Source organism: Cyprinodon tularosa, unplaced genomic scaffold (assembly GCF_016077235.1).
Source record: "Cyprinodon tularosa strain WSP-4 unplaced genomic scaffold, ASM1607723v1 ctg686, whole genome shotgun sequence".
NCBI lineage: Eukaryota > Metazoa > Chordata > Actinopteri > Cyprinodontiformes > Cyprinodontidae > Cyprinodon > Cyprinodon tularosa.
In genome coordinates this window covers 432,214-453,796 of record NW_024039436.1, presented here as the reverse complement: position 1 = coordinate 453,796, position 21,583 = coordinate 432,214, and the positions used below count along the sequence as shown (strand labels likewise).

At 38.7% G+C, this 21,583-nt stretch overlaps 1 protein-coding gene across 2 annotated transcripts in view; it reads left to right on the top strand.

Annotated features, from left to right (window-relative positions):
- dipk1c (divergent protein kinase domain 1C) overlaps window positions 1–21,583 on the top strand; it is a 72,176-nt gene that overhangs the window by 31,619 nt on the left and 18,974 nt on the right. Inside the window, exon 1 of one of the 2 annotated variants that reach the window (XM_038267820.1) lies at window positions 21,423–21,534. The exons of the other annotated variant lie outside the window; for it this stretch is intronic. The gene's annotated coding sequence lies outside the window, so the exon portion shown is untranslated. Of the gene's footprint in view, window positions 1–21,422; window positions 21,535–21,583 lie in introns of those variants that run through there. 2 annotated transcript variants of the gene reach the window in all.

The following is a 21,583-nucleotide window of genomic DNA, read 5'->3' as shown; positions in this document are numbered from 1 at the left end:
GGATGGATGGATGATGGATAGATGGATGGATGGATGGATGATGGATGGATGGATGGATGGATGGATGGATGGATGGACAGACGGAGGGACGGATGGATGGATTGATGGATGGATGGATGGATGGATGGATGATGGATGGATGGATGGATGGATGGACGGACGGAGGGACGGATGGATGGATGCATGGATGATGGATGGATGGATGGATGGACGGACGGAGGGACGGATGGATGGATGGATGGATGGATGGACGGACGGAGGGACGGATGGATCGATTAATGGACGGATGGATTAATGGATGGATGGATGGACAGACGGATGGATGGATGGACGGACGGAGGGACGGATGGATGGATGATGGATGGATGGATGGATGGACGGACGGAGGGACGGATGGATGGATGGATGGATGGATGGACGGACGGACGGAGGGACGGATGGATGGATTAATAGATGGATGGATTAATAGATGGATGGATGGACAGACGGAGGGACGGATGGATGGATTAATAGATGGATGGATTAATGGATGGATGGATGGATGGATGGATGGATGGATGGACGGATGGATGGATGGATGGATGGATGGATGATGGATGGATGGATGGATGGATGGACGGACGGAGGGACGGATGGATGGATTAATGGATGGATGGATGGACAGACGGATGGATGGATGGATGATGGATGGATGGATAGATGGATGGACGGATGGAGGGACGGATGGATGGATTAATGGACGGATGGACAGACGGATGGATGGATGGATGGATGGATTGACGGACGGAGGGACGGATGGATGGATTAATAGATGGATGGATTAATAGATGGATGGATGGACAGACGGATGGATGGATGGATGGATGGACGGACGGACGGAGGGACGGATGGATGGATTAATAGATGGATGGATTAATGGATGGATGGATGGACAGACGGATGGATGGATGGATGGATGGATGGACGGACGGAGGGACGGATGGATGGATTAATAGATGGATGGATTAATGGATGGATGGATGGACAGACGGATGGACGGATGGATGGATGGATGGATGGACGGACGGAGGGACGGATGGATGGATTAATAGATGGATGGATTAATAGATGGATGGATGGACAGACGGATGGATGGATGGATGGATGGATGGACGGACGGAGGGACGGATGGATGGATTAATAGATGGATGGATGGACAGACGGATGGATGGATGGATGGACGGACGGACGGAGGGACGGATGGATGGATTAATAGATGGATGGATTAATGGATGGATGGATGGACAGACGGATGGACGGATGGATGGATGGATGGATGGACGGACGGAGGGACGGATGGATGGATTAATAGATGGATGGATTAATAGATGGATGGATGGACGGACGGAGGGACGGATGGATGGATTAATAGATGGATGGATTAATAGATGGATGGATGGACAGACGGATGGATGGATGGATGGATGGATGGATGGATGGACGGACGGAGGGACGGATGGATGGATGGATGATGGATGGATGGATGGATGGATGGATGGATGGATGGATGGATGGATGGACAGACGGATGGATGGATGGATGGATGGATGGATGGACGGATGGATGGATGGATGGATGGATGGATGATGGATGGATGGATGGATGGATGGACGGAGGGACGGATGGATGGATTAATGGACGGATGGATGGATGGATGGATGGATGGATTAATGGATGGATGGATGGACAGACGGATGGATGGATGGATGGATGGATGGATGGATGGATGGATGGATGATGGATGGATGGATAGATGGATGGACGGATGGAGGGACGGATGGATGGATTAATGGACGGATGGACAGACGGATGGATGGATGGATGGATGGATGGACGGACGGATGGATGGATGGATGGATGGATGGATAGATGGATTGACGGATGGAGGGACGGATGGATGGATTAATGGACGGATGGACAGATGGATGGATGGATGGATGGATGGACGGATGGATGGATGGATGGATGGATAGATGGATTGACGGACGGAGGGACGGATGGATGGATTAACGGACGGATGGACAGACGGATGGATGGATGGATGGATGGATGGATGGATGGATGGATGGATGGATGGATGGATGGATGGACGGATGGATGGATGGATGGATGGATTGACGGACGGAGGGACGGATGGATGGATTAATGGACGGATGGACAGACGGATGGATGGATGGATGGATGGATGGATGGATTAATGGATGGATGGACAGATGGATGGATGGATGGATGGATGGATGGATGGATGGATGGATGGATGGATGGATGGACGGACGGATGGATGGATGGATGGATTGACGGACGGAGGGACGGATGGATGGATTAATGGATGGATGGACAGATGGATGGATGGATGGATGGATGGATGGATGGATGGATTGACGGACGGAGGGACGGATGGATGGATTAATGGACGGATGGACAGACGGATGGATGGATGGATGGATGGATGGATGGATGGATGGATTGACGGACGGAGGGACGGATGGATGGATTAATGGACGGATGGACAGACGGATGGATGGATGGATTGACGGACGGAGGGACGGATGGATGGATTAATGGACGGATGGACAGACGGATGGATGGATGGATGGATGGATGGATCTATCCAGTTCAGGGCTAGCATCTGGTGTCAGTAGGAAGGAACTGGTTTCTTCTATCAGGGCAGACCTTCCATCAGAACCAGTCCCAGTAAACCTGCTGCTGTCATGGTGGAACTGGACTTCAGAGAACAGAAAACACTGACTCAGCGGTTCTGGAGCTGATGATCTGGCTCAGCAGAGGGATCCATGGATGAAAACACGTTGCTAACAGCAACAGCAGCTGCATCAAAGGTCCAGACCTGGTGTATCACCGTCTATGCATCCGGTTCCTAAAGTAGTGACCAATAAACAGCATGAAAACCAGTTTAGTCCTGAAGTTTAATCCCAGTTTATTCTGATTAGGAACGATGAGGTCAGGTTTAATGAACCCAAACCCCTTTCAGCCACATGTAGACGTCAAGTTCTGTCTCCTCACATCAAACCTCGCTGGGTTTCATTATCCATCACAGCCGTTCTTTCTTCACTCGTTTTTCTGTTTCTTCTCAGGAACCTTTATGTCATTTCTCATTTTATAAAGGTTCATCTGAAGCTAATTCCCTCTAAAATCTCCTGTGTAAAAATCATCCCTCTGACCTCCCATCAGGACAACATACTAAAAGATTTGAATTTAGAAACCTTATGTCTATTCAGCAGCTTTATTTAATGGTTTAACATTTTTACTTGACTAAAAACCAAACCAACAAATAAATCCTATAAACTGCACCAGTTAGGGTTACTACTAATGAAAACAAATGATGACAGAGAGCAATGGAAACCCTCACGTAAAGGTTCTTAAACCTTAAATAAAAGCTTGCAGTTCACAGCAGAGGCTTTATTTAAAGAATTGACAGAAAAAAAGCGAAGGACTGGGTCGAATGTTTTTAAATAAAGCTTTAAAAAAGCAGCACCTGCAGCGACACGCCGCCGCCACAGTTAATTAGACATAAAAACGCTGGAGTTAGAGGCTTTTCCTCTGCAGGAACATCAAGTCTCTGCTTGCTTATTTTCACTGAGATGAAGCCGAAGGGAAACAAACACGGACGTAAAGCCAGGAGATCAATCTGGAGACTGACAGCCTGCTTTAGATTACTTCACTCTGGAGATATACTGGAAAAACAATCTAGGAATAAGATAAAATTTCCTAAATTACGGGTATTTACCCTTAATTTGAGTAGATAAATGAGATAATTTGTCAATGGAATTAGTATTTTTACTCTTAAAATAAGATAATGAGATACTATGCACTTAAAAAGACAATGCACTTGTGTTTTCGTATTTAATTGTCTTGCTCCATTGGCAAAATGTCTCTTTTATCTCCTCAATCTAAGAACCAATGCGCTTCTTTAAGAAAAAATGACTTATCTAGACTTCAATCTTTTCCAGTGATGTTCACTGCAAAAAAGGAACATCTACACAAGTGTAATAAACTTTAATTCAGCATTTTGTTCTTATTACACTTGTTTTTCAATGTATTTTCTTAGTAAGACTGAATATTGTTAAGATTATTTGACTTGTTTCAAGAAAATACATTGTTTTCATCCTAACTAGATAATACAACTAATTCTAAGCAGCTTTTTTCTTAAATAGCAAACATTGCGGACTGAGTCGCTTTAACATTTAGACTGTGAGTACATTTTTACTTGTTTCAAGACAATAGGACAATCCATATTAACCTGTTTTAAGAACTGACCCCATCTCATTAAGATATTCCAGCTAATCAAATCTGATTGCGTTCAAATTGATAAAAATTTATAGGGTTATTGAGATTATCATTGGTATAGCTTTGAGATTCTGGGTAAGCGTTAGGTTAGGTTCTGTGCAGCCCTCAGCTTTGTGTTTTTTTTTGTTTTGTTTTGTTTTTTTGGCGGGTGGGGGGGGTATTTCGCTTAATTCTGTGACATTTCGCAATAAAAAAAACGTTTTGAAGTTTTTGTCAGGTGTATTTTTCCCCATACATTCACTACACCTAAATAATGAAAGTAATTCTAGCTAAGAAAAACAGACTAGTTTTAAGCCTTTAAATGAACTGGTATCAAGTACATTGCCTTGTTTTTAAGCCTGTTCTATGCTTGTTTTGAGCAATAATTGGTTAGAGGACATTTAATTCTAAGCAATAATGACTAATAAATGAGAAAACATTGCTTAAAATAGGAGAAAAAATCTTAACAAGTAAAAGAAAAAATTGATTTTTCTACTTGATTTAAGTTTTTTTGGATGCTTACTACTTGGATATTATGTTCTTGTTTTAAGAAATCTTACCAAGTCTCATTTGCTTGCTCAAAATAAGCAATTATTCACTTAAAACACTATATTTTTTTCTTATTTTTTTGTGTTTACCTTGTGAAGAGGGAAACTGTGCAGTATTTCAACTTTTCTATGCATTTTAATGCTGAAAAGTAGTAAACCTGCCAACAACAATTTGTTACTTGAAGACAAACTGTTTTCAGAAATATTCCTTTAGATGAAACCTTGTACACTGCAAAAAATAGAAACCTCAATAAGTTATTTTTTCTTAAAATAAGTGAATTTTTCCTTGAATTGAGGACGTAAGTAAGACACTTTGCCAATGGAACAAGACAATTTCCTTTTAAAATAAGAAAAAACTATTTTATCGTCTTATTTCAAGTAAATATTATCTAACTATCTTATTTTAAGAGTAAAAATACTCATTCCATTGGCAGATCATCTTATTTACCTGCTCAAATTAAGGGTAAATATACTTAATTTAAGAATTTTTTTACTTATTTCTGCATTGTTTTTGCAGTGTAATAATAAAAATTAAAAAAGATCCGTGCACTGGAAGAAATAAAAATCTAGATACAGTAAGTCATTTTTTCTTCAAATAAGTGCATTTGTTCTTGAATTGAGGAGTTAATAGACCAATTTTGGCAATGGAACAAGACAATTCACATTTAAAATAAGAAAAACATAATTGCATTGTCTTATTTCAAGTGCATATTATCTAGTTATCTTATTTGAAGAGTTAAAATACTCATTCCATTTGCAAACTATCTCATTTACCTGCTCAAATTAAGGGTAAATACACATAATTTAAGAAATGTTTACTTATTTCTAGATCATTTTTGCAGTGTGCTGCTGCTGCTGCAGTTTTGTTGGTTTTATTGGATGTACTGAGGGAGCGAGGCTCCAGCAGGGTGAGGACGAGCAGCCCTCCTCCAGGTCTTCAGCCAGCGATTGGGTCTGAACACGCTGAGTCTGCTGCAGGCGTCTGACACTGCTTAACAAGCATTAGAGGCTGTCAGATCTCTGTTCTTCTCCACGCCACGGCTGAGCTTTAAAAGATGACGGACGTGTCGGTCGGAGTGGGCGGCCGCTCCGGGCTGCAGCTCAGACATCTGAAATATGTGAATCACTTCAGTTAGTTATGAGGGAAATGGATCTGCAGGAGCGGAGCTGAGGGACGGACTAACCTGGACGCCTCACACACCAGAGAGAAGATTAGGAGAGGTTCTGTTGAACCTGGAGAAGAGAAGAACCGGAGAAAGATCTATCAGCTTCTGAAATCCAGGACAGATCAATCATCTCAGAGATGCATCAACCGCATTAAGAGTTTCAGATAAAAGCTGCAGCAGGTCCTGCTTTAAAAAGTCTGAGAAGCTACAGTAAAGACGCTGCTGCTTAACTTTTCTACAGTCAGATCGTTAACAAAAATGACACCAATTTAGATAAATGATAGATTAATTTCAACATAGTCCTTTCACTAAAGTTTAAATGTACTGAGCCCAAAAAGCGACACAGAAAAATAATACTTTCTCATGTGCAGCAGTTATAGTTTTGCAAAGTAGCTGCAGCGATGAAGACTTCTGGTTTAACTTATAGACCTCTTGGATCAAGTTAATATCAGACTGACCTCTTCTGTTTTTTAACCACTAATCCATTTTCCAGATAGTTTGTAAACATCCATCTATATCCACTCAGTTGACCAGTCCTTTGCAGTCGTGTTTGAATGAACATAATCAAGGTTTGTGGATCCTTTGCACCGAAATAGACCATGGGACCTAAGGTTACGTTTTAAGTGACATTCAGACCCAACATAATGGTGACGTCTTGCAAGCAATGCCGTGATGTCTTTGTATGGTAGCCCAAACTGATAATATAGCCTAATTAGTTAATGTACGTCAGTTTTAATAAACACGGTTGTCCGAAATACTCGATGATGCGAGAAAGTACCTGATGCACATGAGAAACTAATTGGTGCACATGAGAAAGTATCTGATGCACACAGGAATATATCTGGTGCACACGAGAGAATGTATCTGATTTGCACGAGAAAGTATCTGGTATGCATGAGAGAGTATTTGACATTCACGAGAAAGTAACTAGTGCACGCAAGAAACTAACTGGTGTGCACGAGAAAGTAACTGCTGCACATTAGAAAGCACACACTCGAAAAAATCAAAAGTACAGATACTTGTGTTAAAAAATACTCTGGTAAAAGTGGAAGTACTGATTAAACTTCTTTACTCAAGTAAAAGTAACAAAGTACAAAAGTATAAAAGTAAAAGTAGAAAGCAATTTTTTCATGCCGTTGCCTACATTTTAAATGGATGTCTGCCAATAGGACTAGATCTCCGTTGTGTTCATTTTCAATCATCTCGTCGTCCATGCTACTATGCTAACGCCACCGCCACCAAGCTGCAATGATTTGCCACCAATGAATACCGCCGAATCTGTCGATTCATCTTGTAGTGGTGCGTCAAATGCAACGTAGATTCCCATCCAATTAGATTGAATTTGGTATTGATGACGTGAAAAATAATAACGGTAACTCCATTGAAATGATTCAAAACTAAAGTAACAAGACAATTTTTAAAATGTAAGGAGTAGAAAGTACAGATATTTGTGTAAAAATGTAAGGAGTAGAAGAAAAAAGTCGCCATAAAAATAAGTAGTAAAGTAAAAATATCAGAAAAATCTACTTGAGTACAGTAACAAAGTATTTGTACTTCGTTACTTCCCATCTCTGTTCAAGAGTAATAATACTAATTCAATTGGCAAATCATGTTTAAATTTGAAATCAAATTAACGGTTAATACACTTAATCTAAGACAGTTTTTACTTATTCATAGATGTTTTTGCAGTGTGCTGCTGCTGCTGCAGTTTTGTTTATTTTATTGGATGTACTGAGGGAGCTAGGCTCCAGCAGGGCGAGGAGGAGCAGCCTTCCTCCAGGTCTTCAGCCAACGATTGGGTCTGAACACGCTGTTGATGGTGCTTAACAAGCATTAGTATTAAGACGGTTAGCATTAGCTATAAGGATGGAACTTTTCTAAAGGTCAAAAACTTACTTTATGTGCTGATTTTTTCATCATGAAATGTTTTATTATCAATATGCTGGTTTATTTTTTTATCTGTGGAGCCTTACGGATACAAAAAAATATAAGATTAGGTTTATAATGCGGCCTCAGGAAGGTCGTTGGTAATCCGGTGTGGATGTTAAGAGGTTAAAAGAAAGCAGCTCATCTCTTTCCACAGAAATGATCTATTATTTGTCAGTTAATCTCTCTCTAACCCGTTAATCCAGCTACCTGCTGGACGGCGCGTTGAAGAGGCCGTCGCTGCTGAAACACTCCACGGTTCTGTGGATTCAGCATCTGTGGGATCGGCCCACGCTTCCAGCGCTCTGACCTGAGGTCGGCCGGTCCTCCCACACCGTGTGGCGTGATTCACATGGTGCACAAGCTGTGGTGAATACGAGCCTTTCAGCCCACAGCTCAGAGGTCCCACAGCTGGTAAAAATCCTGCTATTGTTCTGAGAGCCTCTGCACAACAAGGCCTCTTATAAAGTGTTGATTTACTCTGCAGTCATTTCTGCAGATGACCTTTGACCTGCTTCCCGCGGCGATAAATTACTGGCTGTCAGCGTCTGATAGATTAATTCATCCGCAGGAGAAACTTCCTTTCCTCGGAGGTCAGAACTGGGACAGAACGTCTGGGAAAAGAAAAACTGTACAATCCATCAGCGTTCAAAGTTAGAGCAGAAGCAGAAAACTTCACCAGTGGTTCAGCCCGGTAGAACCTGCTTGGACCTTTCAGAACCGCCTTAATTCTGGATGTCAAAGATTTAACCAAGTGTCAGAAACGTTCCTCAGAGGTTCCGGTCCGCCTGATGGAATCAGACGGTTTCTGCAGATTTATCGGCTGAAGATCTGATCTCTGTGACGTGGAGCCAGAATCCAGTCCGGAACCAGAATCAGGCTGGATGTGGGATTCAAATGATGCTCGGTTCGTGTAAATAGACCCAAAGAAAACATCTGGATACACTTCAGGTCACAGTGACAACAAAAACAGCTTTAGCTTAAAACTGCTGACATTATCCAAGCTCTATGGTACGACGGAGTGTTAGGGCCAGGCTAGAGATTTATTTTTTCTATTTCGAGAATAAAATCGTAACTTACGAGAATAAAGTCGTAAAATTAAGAGAATAAAGTCGTAACATTATTAAAAGTAAAGTCACAAAATTACGAGAATTAAGTTAAAACATTAAAAATAAAGTTATGAAATTATGAGAATAAAGTCGCAACACTAGGAGAATAAATTACAAGTTTAAAGTAGTAACATTATAAGAATTAAGCAACATTATAAGAATAAAGTCATAAAAATTGGGGATAAAGTTACTATAATAAAGTTGCTATGAGCATAGTCAAAAAATTACGAGAATAAAGTCATAATATTACGACAATAATGTCATAATATTATAAGAATAAAGTCAAAAAATTATGAGAATAAAGTCAAAAAATTACGAGAATAAAGTCATAATATTACGACAATAATGTCATAATATTATAAGAATAAAGTAAAAAAAATTACGAGAATAAAGTCAAAAAATTACGAGAATAAAGTCATAATATTACGACAATAATGTCATAATATTATAAGAATAAAGTCAAAAAATTACGAGAATAAAGTCATAATATTACGACAATAATGTCATAATATTATAAGAATAAAGTCAAAAAATTACGAGAATAAAGTAAAAAAATTACGAGAATAAATTCATAATATTACGACAATAATGTCATAATATTATAAGAATAAAGTCAAAAAATTACGAGAATAAAGTCAAAAAATTACGAGAATAAAGTCATAATATTACGACAATAATGTCATAATATTACACAAATAAATCGTAATATTTAGAGAATAGTCATAGTATTATGAGAATAAAGTTGTATTTTCTGACATTTCTTCCCAGAAGCCCTTTCTTCCCTAAAATGAGGAATGTGGAGCATCATGGGAAGTTCTTTTTTTTTTTTTTTTTTATCATGGGAAGTTCTACTTTAGCATCGGTTTGATAAATCAGGAAATCTTTTAGTGGACTCTGGTTGCTGATTGGTGGAGCTGGTCGGCCGTCATCTGCTGGGCGGAGCTCCAAGCTTTCTTTCTGAAATGGGTTTTTGTTTGATGACTTTATTCTCCTAATGTTACAACTTAATTCTCCAAATTAAAAAAATCTAAAACCTCTCTAGCCTGGCCCTTATACTCTGTTGTACTATGGAGTGAATTTCACTCCGTTATTTTTATGATCAAGAGACATATTTTGTAAAAATTTATCCAGAAATGAAACTTTAGGAAAGTTTTGTTCAAAAAAGGTTTTTCTGAAATTAGCTTAGCTTTTTTCTTAGATTTTATTTCTTTATCTGGTTTATGTTTTATATTTTATTTTTTTCAAATTAAATTTTTTCGGTTAAAGTTAAATAGAAATATGACATCACATGTTTTACAGGTTTTATATTTACATTTTTTCCTTTTCATATCACTTTTTCAGAATTAGAACTACGTTTGTCTCGTCACCTAAAGGCCAATATAAAAACACGAACTTATGATGCAAACATTGACCGATAGCATGTTGTTGCTAACGTTCATTTAGACCAATAGAAATGAGGCTTTGCTCCTCATTCTAGATAAAAGAACAGATCTATTCAGTTCATAAAACTCAATCTTAAAAACAGAAATTTTGAAACGAAATTTGAAAATAAAATGAGCAAAAAGGAAAAACTTAAAAAACATTGGCAAACATGACATTTTAAAACCTAAAATAGGAAAAAATAGTTTTTTTTTATCTGAGAATACAGCAAAGTTATTATTAAAAATTTTCTTTAAATCAAGGTTTCATTTTTGAAATTTCAATTTCCAAACCATGTTTTTTGCTGCATCGATAATCAAACAATCCACTGAATTTAAATCAAACCACCTGAATGTTCGCCTAGAAACGTTTATCCTGTTTATCCAGTTCTGGAGTGAATTATAATCTTAGTTATTTGCAGACATAAACATTAGCCTGCATGTGTTTCTGCTGCTTTAGCTGCACGGCTCCACAGGTTCTGCTTTGATAGACGATGTTCTTTCAGAACCTGGTTGTTCAGGAGCAGCTATTAGCTTCTAAGATCCTCCTCTGACATCGTAAACACCTTGTGGCTCTGCAGAAACTCTTTCTGACCGATCTGAAACTACAGGGATGGTTGTTTTTGAAAATCCCTGCAGGTATTTCTTCCTTATTCCAGTTTGAACATCAGTATCTCATCTTCATCACGTCTAGATGATTAGATGCACCGAGTTGCTTCATATTGATTCAAAAAATGAATGATTATCTAAAGCTATGATTAAAAACATTTATTGAAAGGACATCTGATGGTTTCCACTGAAACGTTCCAGGCTGTTAGAAAACCTACTCCGGTTCAGACCAAAGGGAAAAAGAGGTGGTTTCCTAAACGAGACGCTCGGTCGGTCAAAGCCTCTGTGCTCAGTCAGCAAACACAGGAATGTCATTAAGGCGTTTTTAATGTTTCGGCTTCGAGGAATGCGGAGCTGAGCAACAAAGGCAGCCTTTCTCTAACCAGAACTACTGAGACGCTGCTCCTTCTCCGTCTTCACAGACTCTGATCTGCTCTGCTGGGAAGGTGCATGAGCCAGGATGAAGGGAGGGAGTCACAGGAGACCTGCAGCTCACATCTTCTCTCTGTAAATTAGTTCAGAAACTAAACGCTGCCGCACCTCCTTCAGTTCTGGTTCTGAAAACACCGGATCAGCAGATCTCTGAAGATCTATCGGGTCTTTTTGATCCATTCCTTTTAGAGACAGGCATCCGCACTGGAAAAATGATCTAAAAATGAGCAAAAAGGTCTTAAATTAAGTGTATTTACCCTTAATTTGAGCAGGTAAATGAAATAGTTTCCCAATGGAATGAATGTTTTTACTCTTAAAATGAGATACTTAGATAATATGCACTAGAAATAAGACAATGCAAAAGTGTTTTCTTATTTTAAACCTGTTCCATTTGCAAAATGTCTCTTATTTCCTCAATTTAAGAACAAATGCACTCTAGACTTATCTAGATTTAGATTTTTTCCAGTGTAGTCCCACATTGCAAAAAACTGAAATCTAAATAAGTTATGTTTTCTTCAAATAAGGGCCTTTTTTTCTTTAATTGAGGAGGTAAGTGAGACACTTTGCCAATGGAACAAGACAATTTACATTTAAAATAAGAAAGAATTGTCTTATTTGAAGTGTATATTATCTAATTGTCTTATTTTAAGAGTAAAACTACTGATTCCATTGGCAAATCATTTTATTTACCTATTAAAATTAAGGCTAAATACACTTAATTTAAGACATTTTTATTTATATTTAGAACGCTTTTACAGTGCAAAACCTTTGATTACTTTGATTACAGTGCAAAAAACGATCTAGAAATAAGTAAGAATTTCTTAAATTAAGTTTATTTATCCTTATTTTAAGTAAGTAAATGAGATAGTTTGCCAATGGAATGAGTATTTTTACTCTTAAAATAAGATAATTAGATAATATGCACCTAAAATAAGACAACATAATTGTGTTTTCTTGTTTTAAATCTATATTGTCCATTAGCAAAATGTCTCTTTTGCCTCCTCAATTCAAGAGAAAATGCACTTATTTAAAGAAAAAATGACTTATGAATGATTTTTTTCCAGTGTAGAAAACTATTTTGTGTTTTTCTGTACTGAGTTGAAGGAAACTGACCCAATGACTTATTGATCGATGCTCTGAAAACAATTAAGAAAGGAAGAACAGATCAAATAAGGAGGGAAACAGACCAGAAAACTGCAGTTAACTAAACAAATTTAACACAATTGGAAAAGTTTCTTTTTAAAGGAGCATTAAAAGGAAAAAAAACTAAGCTAGAAATGAATACATTAACATTTTAATCAGCTTTTAAATACCTGAAAACAAAAACACCTTCCAGCTGAGGTTAGTGTTAGTCTGCTTTGATAAAAGGAAACTGCAGGAAATGAAAAGGCTGGAATGAAAATGAAAGCCTGCCAGTGAAATGTAGAAGCTCGCCGTCTGTGGCCACGTCTCTGCCTGGCAGATAAACCCAGAGTTAATTAACAGACGTTAATGTTTCAGTCTGCAGCTCATTTGTTCTTCTTATCGAATCGACCTCCAGAGGAAAAACTCTCCTCTCCCCCTCACAGTGAAATTCACCGGGAAGGAAAACCCGCTAAACACTCGTGAAAAACAATCAGCATTTATCAAACCCACTCTAAGAAACAAACTGCAACACAGAAGCTGAGGACTTCAGCCTCAGCTGTTGTGCAGCTGGTTTTAATCCATGCAGAGGGAAAAACATGCAGCCTTCCTGATTGCATGTTTGCCATCACCTAACAGCTGCTGGACGTCTTCAGACCAGAGGTGGGAGTTTTCAGGCTGGCAGGAAGCAGCTGCTTGCTGTGAAACCACAGACAGACGTCTTACTGCAGGTGTTGAAGAAATCCATCTCCTCCTCTGATTCATTTCTATAGCTCCAATCCACAATGCATGTCAGCTCAACGCACGTTAAAAAGACAATAATCTGATCCTTCAGTCTCATTAAAGGTTCAAAGTTTTCTATCCAAGAAAAACCAGCTGATTGCATCCAGTCGCTGACTTTACAGGATTCTTTTCTCCTGGAGACAGTAGATATATAGGCTACTCGCCTTGTCACTGAATCTACAGCAATCCCTCAGACATGCATGCATTCAGCGACAGTGGAGAGGAAAAACTTATTTTTAACAGGAAGAAACCTCCAGCAGAACCAGGCTCAGTGTGAGCGGCCATCTGCTGAGGCCCACTGGGGTTCAAGGAGACAGAAGCAGACATACAAGAGGAACCTAGAAGCACTGATCTATAAATAGGTTCTATGTTAGAGAAGCTAATGCTAAACTGTCTGGAAAAGAAACAGTTAATCAGATGAGCTCTGAGACTGTTCTATTGTCAAGAAATTAAATAGAGAACGTCTAGTTAGTAATAGCAATAGCTGAGTCCATAGCTACGTATGTCTAGGAGAGAAACAAGACTTAACACTGAAAAACAGGCCCAACTCCAACATCTAAAAACAAAGGTGTTAATGGCAACTACTAGCTACTATTAGAAAAAATGGGAGTAGTGGCCTAGTGTTAAGGGTTTAGAGCTGGAAATCATGAGATTCTGAGTTTGAGCCCCACTCCCAAACACTGGCACTCTGTGTCTCTGAGCAAGACCCTTAACCCCACACTGCTACCCGGGTGCCACACAGTAGCAGCCCGCTGCTACCCCAAGGGGATGTGTTAAATGCAGAGAGTTAATTTTGTTGCTCTCTACGTGTGACATTGTAATTAAAAAATAAAAGCTGGAAGAAAAAGAAATAAAGCAGAGAGAGCAGAACGTTAGAGATTGAACTAACAGATTCTGCAGAGTGGGAGAATAGAGATAGAATGAAGCAGAATGATGAAAAAGGGGTCCCTATGTCCTCAAGCAGTCTAAGCCTATAGCAGCAGAACTATAGAGATAGATCAGAATAACCTGAGCCACTCTAACTAGAAGCTTTATAAAAAAGAAGCAATCTGAGTTCGCAACTGAAACACAAAATGTTTTCACAGCACTAATGAGTCAGCATCAGTTTCCAGTCGTCTCAATCATTGGACTACTGAAGGAGCGAAACCACAAGTATGCAGCTAACCAGTTTAGCTTAAGCTAAAAGGATCAGGGAGCTAAAGGTTCATGTTATCTGGGAAGGTTTATTAATCAAGAGGCTCAGGACTGGTGGTCCGTTTTTTTGAGCATAAGACTGTAATCTGTGGAGGAAATCATAGCAAGAGAAGCGATCCAAATAGTGATTTTTAAAGAGTCTACATCTGCTTTAGATATGAGGAAGGTCAAAAATATTTCCCCTGAACAGAGATGGGAAGTAACGAAGTACAAATACTTTGTTACTGTACTCAAGTAGATTTTTCTGATATTTTTACTTTACTACTTATTTTTATGGCGACTTTTTACTTCTACTCCTTACATTTTTACACAAATATCTGTACTTTCTACTCCTTACATTTTAAAAAATTGGCTCGTTACTTTAGTTTTGAATCATTTCAATGGAGTTACCGTTATTATTTTTCACGTCATCAATACCAAATTCAATCTAATTGGATGGGAATCTACGTTGCATTTGACGCACCGCTACAAGATGAATCGACAGATTCGGCGGTATTCATTGGTGGCAAATCATTGCAGCTTGGTGGCGGTGGCGTTAGCATAGTAGCATGGACGACGAGATGATTGAAAATGAACACAACGGAGATCTAGTCCTATTGGCAGACATCCATTTAAAATGTAAGCAACGGCATGAAAAAAGTGGTTTCTACTTTTACTTTTATACTTTAAGTAAATTTACAAGCCTGTACTTTGTTACTTTTACTTGAGTAAAGAAGTTTAATCAGTACTTCCACTTTTACCAGAGTATTTTTTAACACAAGTATCTGTACTTTTACTCAAGTACGGAAAGGGAGTACTTTTGCCATCTCTGCCCCTGAAATATTCTGCTCTCCTGAATCCATTAGTGTTACTTATAGCAATTGTACGTTTACTGTATAGTAGATTGGTGAGAAGATTACGCTTGTGAGCAGCAAACACATATAAATATACCGTGCCCCAGCATTGAAGGCAAGACAGACTGCGGAATTACTCAAAAACCGTTTAGTTAAGAACGGATCTGTGGTAAGAGCTGCAAGGGCGTCTGAGGCTGGGATGTCTGCAGGAGAGAAGCACAGGTTAGTGACCGCGATAATCTGACGGGGGGATGATTATGAACATGTGAGTCTCTAACCTCGCTTAACAGGACAGAGAACAAGCAGGAGATCAGATCCGAATAGACATAGAAAGGCAGGATAATCCAGAGGGGGAAGCGAAAGCTGGTGTCAAAGACGTGCTCAGGATTCAGAAGATCAGAGGTCCGAAGAGTTTCCAAAAGGATCGCTTCCAGGTTAGGTTAACAAGCAGAATCCAGCAGGAGTCCGAAGACAAGTCAGGTAAACAGATCAGAACAGGAACAGGCTGGAGGCAGACCAGGAAACCAGAAACCTCACTGGCTCGAGAGAGTACTCTGGGGCTGATGACTGATAGCAGGCAGCTTAAATAGAGGCAGGAGCAGGTGGATCAGATGAGCAGTAATGAGCAACAGGGCAGAATTAGACAGGTGAATGAACACTGGAAAAACGATCTAGAAATAAGGTAAAAATTTCTTGAATTAAGTGTATTTACCCTAAATTTGAGTAGGTAAATGAGATAGTTTGCCAATCGAATGAGTATTTTTACTCTTAGAATAAGATAATTAGATAATATGCGCTTGAAATAAGACAATACAATTTTTCTTTCTTATTTTAAATGTAAATTGTCTCGTTCCATTGGCAAAATGTCTCACTTTCCTCCTCAGCTTAAGAAAAAGGACACTTATTTTAAGAAAAATTGACTGATGTAGATTCCAATTTTTTGCAGTGAAATGAGCAATTAAGAAAGTCATCATGACAGAAAATTATTATTTCAGTTCACATGATGAGAACTGTTGTGCTTTGAGATCCCCCTCATTTTCCTGCTAGAGGAAACAAATAAATTATTTTATCAGTTTCTGTTACGATTAATCGACATGCCTAAACTAAATCATTTCACATTATATATGTTGAATTAAGAAAATATAATTCCCTTCAGGTTGGATGAAAGTGGGATGAAATGAGGCTCAATAAAAGAAGGAGGAGGAGGATGAGAGAATAGTTATGGATGAGGAGTAAAAGAACAAATGTGATTAATAGATTCTTAATAAAACTGGGAATAAAGGAGGCCCTTTGAACCAGAGAATAGAATCAGGGGGATGGCAGAGGAGTGAGATGAGGAGGGAACGAGTAGCGAAAAAAATATCCATATTGTTTTTACTTGTCCAAGTTGAAGCAGCAGTGGGAGAGATTTCCCTCAGGATAGGAGCCTTTGAAGGATCAGGAACGCTCGGTTGGCTCTGACTGATGAGAGACAGCAGGAACTATCAGGATCTCAAACAGGAGGCGGGGGGACGATAACCGCAGGGTTTCGGCTCACACTCAACACTTCCCCTCCCCAAACCTGTTGAGTCTGTCAGCAGCCACCGGCCTGGGAGGAGAACAGCAGATTTTTCCGATTTCAATCAGAGAGCAACTAAACACAGCAGAGATATTAATATTAATCAGCAAAAATAAAGAATAAAGCCGAAGTAATGGACCAGATTTAAAAAAAAGAACATGCTTAATGTTCTGTTTTAAAAGTGATGAGGGAGACAGGAAGCAGAATAAATCCCAATAACGTTTCCCGATAAAATAAAAATGCAACTATTTGGCTAAATGTTTCTGTTTGAAGACAGAAATCTAGACTTGTTTTGTTTAAAACACTCAGCTAAGCTACTTTTCACACACATTTGAATGTTTTATGAGTTCATGCTCCTTCTCTGCGCTCCTGGTTTGCTTTTAATGCTCCTTTAAATCCTCTCCTGGTCTCATGTGTGAATCTGCTTCTTTGCACTGGAAAAATCGAAATCTAGATACGTCTTTTTTTTCTTAAAATAAGTGTATTTGTTCTTGGATTGAGGAGGTAAAAGAGAGATTTTGCCAATAGAACAAGAAAATTTACACTTCAAATAAGAAAACACAATTGCATTGTCTTATTTCAAGTGAAGTTTATTTAATTATCTTATTTTAAGAGTAAAAATACTAATTCCATTGGCAAACTATCTCATCTACCTACTCAAATTAAGGGTAAATACACTTTATTTAGGAAATTTTTACTTATTTCTAGATCATTTTTGCAGTGGAAAAAATCTAAATCTAGATAAGTCATTTTTTCTTAAAATAAGTGCATTTGTTCTTGGATTGAGGAGGTAAAAGTGACATTTTACCAATTCAACAATACAATTTACACTTGAAATAAGAAAACACAATTGCATCGTCTTATTTTAAGTGAAGTTTATTTAATTATCTTATTTTAAGAGTAAAAATCTCCACCCCATTGGCAAATGATCTTATTTACCTACCCAAATCAAGGGTAAATACATTTAATCTAAGAAATACTTACTTATATCTAGATTGTTTTTCTATTGCATGAGTGAATCGCACTGGAAAAACAATGTAGAAATAAGTTTAAAATTTCCTAAATTAAGTGTATTTACCCTTAATTAAAGGGTAAATTCTTCCCTTGGTCAGTCTTTATTTTGTAATCATTACTTTTATTCCCCTTTTTCCTTATTTAAGCTCTTTTCTAGTTACTTTTAGATCCTGTTGCTTCTCCCTGGTTATTCTCTGTTGCCCCCCAGTGTCCTTTCTCCTGAACTCCTTCTAGTTACTTCTGTCTAAACCTGCTCCCTATTAGCTAATCAGTCCTGCCATTGTTTCTGCCTCCTGTTCCGTTACTCATTGGTGGATTCACGTCATTCCTTAGGTCTAGAACTCTCTGGTGTTTCCTATTTTATTGATTCCTGAGTTTCTTTCAATTGGTTCTGGATTATGGATTCTGTATTTTCACTTTTAAATTCTGAAAGTAGTGAAGGTGAAATTAAGCCTCATGAGACGTTTTTGGCTAATTACTTCAACAATCCCCACAGTTCATGAAGCTTCATGTGAATATGTCCCCATCTACTGGTGGAGTGCAGAACTACAGTTAATGATATAATTTGCGATTTTTTGCAATTTTTCCTTTTGTTTTTTCTCCATTTAGGTTCCCTTGAAATTGTTAATGATTGGTGTTTATAATAAAATCCTTTGTAATTTTTTTTTTTGTAAAATGTCTTAGAAAATATGTTATTTTTCTGTCATTTTAGTGAAATAAGCCAAGCAGACAGTGGAAGTGCTTGTGATAATTGGGTAATAATGAGCCAATTGGAAGGTGTTAGTCAGTTTTATTCAAAAATGATTGTTTTTCCACAGTTTTTTCTTTTAATCGGGTTGGAAGTTCTGTGTTCATCATAACTTTTAGTTAAACCAACCAATATAATTTGATAGTGTTTTCACCCAATCTATATTGGAAAACAGGCAAACTAATACAAATTGGTCACTTTGGCCAAAATACTTGTTTGGTAGTACAGCAACGTTTAAAAGTTCATAGCCTCAAATCTACAGCTTTTCAATTGAAATGTAATGTTTTACAGAAGACGCCACGTCTATACTGCCTCATCCTCAGAAAGCAAAATTTGTTCAAATTCTGATAATCATATTGTTTGATCAAACCAAATTTGTTTTAAACCAACTAGGTTAGTTGGAAAAAACAACCAATCTATACTTAGAATATATCCACACTATCCAACTGACAGCAGCTCTACAGCAAACTCCCACATCAGGACTGAATCCTGAGGCTCTTTAGATGCCTGTCGAAGTTCTGGACCACTTCTCAAAGCAGTGAGGTGGTATGGCGGGGTTTCGAGAGTTCGGACATAATTAGTTTTGGCCCCTCCCCTAAATGAAGGAAGCCTAGAATACGCGCTTCGCAGAAATTCCCAATCCACAACTCAACAAAGCCTCAAAGCCTCAGCTCATCTCATTTCTTATTATCTGCAAGAAGTCATCTCTGCCTGTCCAGCTCTGTATTTGGGTCCTCATCCACATCCACCAACCTTGACGCCAACAGTCACCTCCTTCATCAATGGACCGCTTTATAAACACAATGCTAGTAGCTGGAAGCTGAATAGAAAGTTAGTTTAGCTTCGAATGAGGAAAGACATGTGAGGAGAGATTCTACAGGAGCATGAACAGCAGGCCAGGAGAGCAGGGAAGGAGCTTATATTTGGGGGTCATGGTATTAAATCTGAACCTATAAAACATTCAAAATGCAGATGGAAGGTAGTTTTCATGTGGGCGTTTAAATAAAACTGTATTCTGTGTATTTATCACATGTGCACTTTTGGCAGAACTCTGACTTCAACAAAATGGGACAGCTTGAGGCCCAAGGAGAGAATCTTTGCTCATTCCAGAATCTTCTGAAGAAAACTGGACTTATTTTCACCAATTTTCACCACATGTGTTTTTGAAAGTTCACCTGAGGCCGAAAGGTTAAACAGGGAGCTTTAGTTAACCCTCAGTTATTAAATCCTCACATGCTGACAACTGGGTTTTTAACTTTTAATGTCAGTCAAATGTCGGCCTGGAGTAACTAGTTACATTTGGTGGAGTAATTAAAAACAATTTACTTATAAGAGCAAAACCTAACTCTACTCTACTCTACCCAACACAAGTAACTTTCTTTAACCCTTTAAAGCCTGATCCAAGAATAAAACAAAACAGAAAATTACTTTTTTTTGGTTTGAAGTCCTTATTTGCCCTTTTAACAAAATATGCAAAAAGAAAAAACAGAAATACATTTTTGATATTAATAATTTATTACTATGCGATAAGTCAAGATTATTTTTTGTGTAGTCTTCTACTGGCTGTTATCAGCTATATCTGATTGTGAACAACAGGATTTTGAGCAAAGTTTTTACCATTAAATTATGCAAAAGGTGTCAGACGCAAAACATTTCAGAAACCGTATGTATCAGATATGATACATTTGGCATTAGAGGGTTAAAGGCAGACCACGGACTTTGTGACCTCAAGAGTTCAATCACTCAATTAATCAATCAATCAATCAATCTTTATTGTCAACTACAATTTGCATTGTAATCGAGATTTCAGTTTCAGTGAAAAATCACATAACATCACATATATTAGGGGTGGGGGGTCTGGGGGGTGCTCACACTAAGCCTGGTTCTGCTGGAGGTTTCTTCTTGTTAAAACTGTGTTTTTCCTCTCCACTGTCACTACAAGCATAGTTAGTGTGAGGGATTGCTGAAGAGTCAATGAGTCGATGCAATCAGCTGGTTTTCCTTAGATAGAAAACTTTGAATCAATCTGACTGGATGATCTGGTTGAACTGTATCTGTAAAGTTCCTTGAGATGACATTTGTTGTGAATAGAAATAAACTGAATAGAATTGGTGTTGATGATGATCAAGGATGGAGAATAATCTGGAATAAAGTTTCTCCCTCATAAAACGGATCAGATCCAGTGAATCTGTCCACGTTTGTAGTCTTATCTCCAAATGAAACATATGATCTAAAGTTCCCACTTCAACCCATCAGCCGCGCGGCGCTGAAAGATGAAGGAGGCGCTTGTCTTCGCTCGGCTGTCATCAACTTTCCTCTGCCTCTCGGAGCGATTAAGGCGTCTGCATACCTGCCTCACCTGTCTGCTGCGCTTCCTGCCTCTTTAAGAGGATTCCTGTTTCCTACAGGGTTTATCTGATCCTGACCTACAGATCAGCTGCTCAGAAGTCAGTTTAGGAGTCGTATTTGATCCGTGTGTGTTTTTAGAAGCCTGTAAAGCAGCAGCAGGTGCGTTTGACGCCTTTGAGCTCCTCACTGACGGATGTTTGTGTAGGAATGTGGGCAGAGCCACGATTATCCCGCTAATCCCTGAACAGAACAGGGATGATCCCCGTCCTTCACGCCTCTGGACACTAAGCTGTCTGTGTAGCGTTTTCTGATCCGTGGGCTCATTCGGTCACAAGATGCTGGTCTTTAGCTTCAAACACAAACAGCTTCATGTTCCACTGGGATGAACTAAAGCCATAGAAGGAAATCTGTATTTAAAAGAACAGATTTAGTGATTTGTTGGTCTGGAGAA